Genomic DNA, 7,462 nt, shown 5'->3' on the forward strand with positions numbered 1-7,462 from the left:
ATTTGTGCATGTGTGTGCAAGCAAAATCAAGAACTTCATTAGTTAGTGTACTCGCATGCCCTAATTAAAAGAAGATGACGGTGAATGTTGACTCGACGTAGACAATATAGGTTCGTGAACCAAAGTACCTGCAAAACAAACATACACCAACACAAACAAACATAGATTAGTGTGTGTGTGTGTGTGCAAGAAATTTATGTGTATATGTGTGTCAATACACACACACACACACACACAAACACATGTTTAAACACACACACACACACACACACACACACACACACACACACACACACACACACACACACACACACACACACACACCCATGCATGCTATGAGAGATGGGCAAGAGGGGGAAAGTGTTTGGGGAGGTGGGGGAGGAGGGGGAAAGAGGGGGGAGGCATACCTTGATCTCCCGCTCCAAACCTTCAAAGTGAAAAAGAAAAACAGGGGAAGAAGGATTCGGCTGGAAAATATTTAACATCGTTGCTATAAACATCGAAAAAAGCGTCGCAAAAAATGTCGGATTGTTTTTTTCAAGAAAGATACCGACGTTATTACTGACAATTTTATCACGTTTGTATAGACGTTGTTTTCGACATTTTTATCGATGCTGTGAAAAATTTCAACTTTTGAAAAGCCCTCCATGCCCTGCATTTGAATTACTGGCACCTACGACTTAATTTTGAATTTTTTTTATTTGGCCGACTTGAAGCACAAAAAATATAGAAACCCACCTACCTTTGACATTATACCACATTCCCACGACGCTAGACTAATGGCTTACACAAATATTGCGAGTGAATCCACACCGATGAACTTGGAGGAGTAATCGTTGTGTCCATGTGCATGATGCAAGTACCAAGTTGCTCGCAAAGCAGAGAATTTGTAACGAGCATGTAAAGAAATGGGGAGTATTTCCAATAGAGCATCTTGGACCGTTGCTTAGTGGGGCCATTTCAATGCATGCAAGCAATGAGGAGGCCATTGATCTCCAATTGGAGTGGGGTCAACGAGCACGATGTAGTACTATTACAGAGGACAATCCCACAATTGAGGAGAACAAAATTTATGAGGCCGATATGGATGAAATGATAGATGCCTTCTACATTATAGACCCTATATAAGAGTATGAAATTGATCGCCCCACGGAGCCTATTCATGAACTTCCATCCCATTTGTAGGAGCATCCTATCAAGCATACTTCCAAGGAAGAGGCGGAATTAAAGAGACTTGCTCATCTGCCACTTTATATTGGTGCTTGTATCTCTGTGCTGCACACATGTCTCTCCATTTTGAACCTATAATCAATTTTTGGATGGTCAGATACAAGCGTATCTAAACTTTTTACATAAGTGCTACTTTTATCCATACTTTTAGCTATAAACATGTTGAGAAAAATTAATGTGATCTTTGAGGGATGTATGTAAACAGATTATTAAAGAACCAGATTTTGTCGGAACCGAACGAGATGCCCTATGATCGAAGTCAAGCAAAGTCGGTTCTACAAGATATTGGTATGGAATTCAAACCTTACCATGCATGTTCCAATGATTGTATTCACTTTCGACACGAATACAGAGATATCAACAAATGTACAAAATGTGGCAAATGACGATATAGACAAGATGTCCAAGGAGAGCGAGTGCTTGCAAAAGTGTTGGGAAATTTTTCCATAGTTCCTTGTATTCGCACAATGTTCAAGTGTAAGTGTATTGGAAAGTTGATGTCTTGGCATAAAAGTAGTGCATCAACTGATAATGTTATGCATGTTCTGATGGATTCTCCTACATGGAAACACATCAAACACAAATGGCATGACTTCAAGAGTGAACCTCGAAATATTCGATTTGGACTAGCAATGGATGGTGTAAATCCATTTAGTCTTTGTAGCCCAACCTGGAGTACATGGCCCATATGCATTGTAAACTACAATCTACCTCCTTGGTTAGCAATAAAGAAGGGACACATTCTACTATCTTTGATTGTTCCAGGAAAATACAAGGTTAAGAATATGGATGTTTATTTACAACCCTTGGTTGAAGAGCTAGAAGAGCTATGGACTGGCATACAAGTGCATGACATGTCAAGGCAATTTGGACAAAGACATGCAACAATTCAAGGAATCTTACAATAGACAATGCTTGAAAGGCCAAGCTATGGGGAGGCATCAGGTACATATGTGTGCATAAGTGTTCATCATAAAAAGACATTTTCTTTTCATAATTTATAATGATTAATATGTATTTTTATATGATTCATTTACCCTGGACAACATGCATGTCCCATGTGTGGGCCTAGATTGGATGCGTGGTACTCTAAACCTTTGCGAAAGATAGTGTATGAGGGTGCACGACACTATTTGCCCTTGGACAATCCAATGCGGGAGGGGTTCTTAGGAAAACCTCCCTTCATGCTCCATGTTAGTGATTGGAAGCATACATAGGAGTTGGATCCGTATTTGGCACCCATAGGATGAAATGACTCTCTATCTTCCAAAACCTACCATACTCGGGAGATCTACTAATAAAGCATCTTATCGACCCTATTCACATTTTCAAGAATGTGGCCGTAGTGTTGTGGAAGACAATCATAGGAGACAAGGATACCAAAGGTCAAAGAGATGATTTGGAAGAATAGGGCAGGATGCAATATTTATGCACACAAACTAGACCTAATCGCAAGGTGTTTTGTCAAAAGCACCTTGGATGTTAACAAAGAAAGAGGAGAAACAAGTAAAGAAGTGTATCCAAGACTTTCACACTCCAATCGGATGCATGCACTGTTTGAAGGGAGCATTTACTAAGAAGGATGAGCTTTCAGGACCAAAGTCACATGATTGGCATAAATTTTTACAATTTGTGTTGCCCGTAGCAATCAAGGATTGCCTCATAGAGGACATCAAGGACACCTTGTACAAGATTAGTGCTTTGGTGCAGTGGATCCACATCACAAAAGGAGATAAAAAGAGACACATTAGAGAGTGCAAAGCTAAATAGTCTTGAAGCTATTGCCATGGTTGAGAAGTTCTTTCCATCCAGTGTATCGACAATAGAAATGCATCCTTTGGTCCACATTGTTGATGAGGTGCAGGTGGTAGGGATAGTACTAGTTGATGGATGTTTTTTCTAGAACGTTTTAAGACCTTTAAGGGCTTTGTCCATCAAAGAGTACGGCCAAAGGGAAGTATGGTCATGGGGTGGCTACTAGTACAAGAGTCCCTAGTCCACATCATAGAGTTCCTTATAACAATGGATCCTGATATGCAAAAACTATGGAGTCAAGATGAAGATGATTGAATGCTTGGCAAAGAGCCCCAAGGAAAGGGAAAAGTGAGAATGATGGATGTCTGCATGCATGACAAGGTGAATAAGTTTTGTATATTGAACTCCCAGGTTATGCAAAAATGGATTGCAAAGTATGACAAAGAAAGGAAGGAAAGGGATCAAGCTCGTCAAAGATTCAGACAGAATCACGCAACAAATAGGCTTCCATATCCTCCTGAACTTGCTCATATACCAGAGTTCCCCTTTGACAGATGGCTAGACCAAGCAATTGAAGAAGCTAGAAGAAATGGGGAAACAATTAGGAATGAGGAGCAAGAACTTGCTTATGGATGCGATCTTCATGTAACATTCTTACTTAATATTCTATTTGTAGCTTTTGACGAGGTTGCTAGTGACATTACTTTTTTAATTTAAGACGTTCTCTATGTACACTATCACAGATTTGGTGCACTATGGTCACGTGGACGTCACTTTTGAGTGGAGAAAATAGACAAGAAACTGACAACGTTTGATTGTGGTGTGAAGGCCAGCTTTGAACAAGACTTAGAGAGTAGGTCGAGCATAAGCAATGACGGTACTCTAAATGGAAAACTTGAATACTTTGGTACCATCCAAGACATAATCAAGGTTGAGTTTAGAAAGTTCGACATGTTCATATTTGATGTGAGGTGGTTTAAGGTGGTCACTCAAGGACAACAATCAATAATACGAAGAGACAAGAGTGGATTGATTCAAGTGGACTTCACAAAGGTATGGACAGACCAAATGGACACCTTTGTATTGCTTGAACATTGTGAGAAAATTGTATTTAAGGTGGACCCAAAAGATCCAAGGTGGCTATTTGTAATCAATGCTGCTCCACATAAAAGACAAGTCTTTTAAGGTGTGGAAATAGAGGAAGTACTTGATGAACCTACTTGTGACAAAAGAGACATGTAGATTTGATCGTCGCACAATTATTCTAAGAAACAGGAAATCAGGCTTTCCTCTTTATGGACTTTAGATTCTAGATATCGGGCAATATATTGGTTCAATCGGTCTATGCCCGCCTTAATTGTTTCCCGTTCATCTTGTTTAAAGTTCCAAATTTTAGTGGTTGTGTTGTGTTTGATACCAATTTTGGAATGGGCTTCTATCAATTGATTGACAAGCTCATCAAAGTCATAAAGTACATAAGGTTTGAGGGTTTGAAACCCTTGTACTTTTGTGTGCACATTCATGATTCCCTATGCATAAAGAAGTTGATGGTAGGAGGCTACATGCTGGTAAGGGTCCCCTATTCCGTCAAACTTTTTAATGAAATTTTACAGACTAGTGGGTCAAAATTTCTTTTGTGAGCCTTCTTCACGTCTCCCCCTAGATCTATCTCTCAATTTTATCCTAGGTTCAGGCCGAGTGATAGGGATTCTAAATCTCTCTGGGGGTCCCATAATACCTTTGTCGGCTCTACTTGCCCTTGGGTCAATAGGTCTTAATGATTCCCTATGCAGTCCCTCTCGCTCACATTCATAACCTAGAGATCTTCCACTCGTGTGTATGTTCAGGCTAGCAAATGCCGATGTTGGAGGCAGACGGCAAGTGGGGCTAGGTATGTCATAGTCTTCCTCACCTGACCTAGCAGTGACTCTAGGAACAATGCATGTTTCTTCCCTAAAAACTTGCCTTCTGTACCATCTATAATGTCCCAGTCGATCTGGTGTGATAGAGCCTCACCAGTTTTCACTTATGCTTATGGGGAAGAAGTCCCCTCCTTCAAAGACATAAAGGGTTATCTCGGGGGGATATTCATGTCCATCAAAAATGGCGGTCTTGTAAACTACCACTCTGGTATCTTGGTATAGCAATATTCTCTCATTGTCCACATACACTCTTTTTATCTGTATGATGTAAATTGGAGTTGTATTGATAGGAGGTCTAGAAGTTACCTCTTCTTGTATTGTTGTAGGTAGTGGAGGTGCACTTGGTTCAAAGCCCACCATTTGTGAAGGTCTTCTTGGAAATGTTAACTCCTATTGGTCCATCAAATTTGAGTGGACAGGGTTCTTCCTTCCTCTCCAAGATGAATCATTCCTGTAGGATCATACGTTCAAAGTAAGGTTAACACATAGCGTATCCCAATCAAGCTCATGTATTGGTCACCTTGGAAGTTACCCCATACTTCGGGCTCACAAGGGGATATTATATCCTCTATTTTGAGTGTTATGCTGCTCTCTAGATCTCCATATAGCTTGGCACCATGTACATGGGTTCTTATATACAAGAGTTTGGTGTCAAAAAGGAGTCCATTGGGCCCATTGTTCACTTCTTCACCCATTGCAATAGATGTTTCACTAATTGCTAGGAGTGATGGTTTGCTTGATTTAGAGGTCGTGTCTTCTACGATGGGAGCAAGGGTGGGGGGTATCCTTGTTCCACTTTCTTCAGTAGATACTCTTGACACAAGACTTGAACCTCAAGCAACACTTTTTTCTGATCTTATGTGCATAGGTTGCAATGTTTTTCTTTCCACTCTTTCTCTCTCTCTCTCTCTCTCTCTCTCTCTCTCTCTCTCTCTCTTTTCTTTTTGCAGGCTGCTTTAGTTCCTTAAGTCTTAAGTTACTCTTAAATTATGCTATAGGTTCGAAAACGGTCAAGTTGGACCTAGCCTTCGTTCTCCCCTTTGCTTCTATCAATTAATTTGAGTTCTTAACAAAGCGGCCTTGGAGCAATGGGCCTTAGACTACTCATGGTCAAAATGTTTACCCTTTCGTTGACACATAATTGCTCAGAACAATTTGAGATCACCTCCCCCTTTTAGGGTTTGTATTTGTGAGTTCCCACAACCCCTTTACAGAGCAACGTGTAGATAAAAGAGTCTCTTTTGAAGCTTTGCAACATTCGGGAACCAACCTAGGTAGTACTAACCCTACCCTAGTGCTCAATTTTTGAGTGTTTGGAAACTATTGCACACCTGATTTTGTACCTGCTTAGTCTGCTGTACCTACTAGATCTCTAGTTAATGTGTTCACTCCATCGACAACACTTTTAGCCATCTAAAGATATCAATTGGCAGTGCAAATGATTCTAAACACTTTTGTGATGCTACCTTGTCAATTGAATGTCTAAATCAACAGAAAAATCACTCCATCGACAGGGTCATGCTGTCGATGGAGTAACCAGAGATTTGCACGTGCTATGTATTCCCAGGTACCTACATTTTTCTACTGCACAAGACAGAACCTGAATTGCTAGCTGTGGTTACAAGATAGGGTCAAATTCCTTCCACGTTGCTTGAATTCCCCTCTTGTTGTAGCTTTCACGATTAGGGAATCATGGAGTAGCTCAATGGGCAGGTGTACTTACTGAAAGAGTTTATACCTCACGATGTACTAATCAAAATACCAAAGGTTCCTTTCCAAACAATGGATGAAAATTTGGCTCTATTTTCCTTTCCTTAATATTTGTTACAAAGATGGACAACCTAACCCGCTTCACTTGAATGCCCCTCTTGTTTATAGCTACTATCATGGATTAACTCAAAGGGCAAGCAAGTTTACCAAAAAAGTCTATATCTCACGATATACTAATAGGACTACCAAGGTCCTTCTTCAAGCGATGGATAAAATTCTCTCCCTTGTAGCCATGTATTAGTTCACAACTTTAAAAGAGAAATATGCTTGATTTTATTTTCTTTTTTCTTTGTTTGTGATTTTTCTTCATGCCTACCCATGCTAATCTTTCCCTTCCTAATTACTTTACTTAGCAATAAAAAACCTATTCCTATTTTTCAAAAATTAAAATGACAATAAAGAAAAAATAACAAGAGGTGGCTCATAGCTCACTTGGCGGGAGTAGCTCAACCGCAAGATGGGTGAGGGTTTGGGAGTGCCCACAACTCTTCAACATAATTAAAAATTTCTTATCTTAATCTACTTATGGCCTTGGAATCCAACACCCAACCCACACGCTTCTCTTCCCTGGAGCAAAAATTTTATCCTTTAACCAAGCTAATGACACACTAGCATAGGGAAATAGCTCCCGCATAGCGGCACCATTGTTTTGGCCTCTATGGGATAGTGGCTTTTAGACAATTCTCACTCTACTTAGGAAGAGGAGATGTCAATGTAAGGAGCATGACTCGGCTAGCTCATGGAGGAATCCTTGCCTTGTCAAAGCAAGGGTGTCTCTAACTTAG

The 7,462-nt window shown here is 40.2% G+C and overlaps 1 pseudogene; it reads right to left on the reverse strand.

The window, feature by feature from the left end:
• Nucleotides 1-4,607: 4,607 nt before the first annotated feature.
• Nucleotides 4,608-5,267, reverse strand: LOC147420406 (uncharacterized; annotated as a pseudogene).
• Between the last annotated feature and the right edge of the window lie 2,195 nt (nucleotides 5,268-7,462).

The sequence above is a fragment of the Adiantum capillus-veneris genome, chromosome 28, assembly GCF_014529385.1.
Source record: "Adiantum capillus-veneris isolate H3 chromosome 28, ASM1452938v2, whole genome shotgun sequence".
Lineage (NCBI taxonomy): Eukaryota > Viridiplantae > Streptophyta > Polypodiopsida > Polypodiales > Pteridaceae > Adiantum > Adiantum capillus-veneris.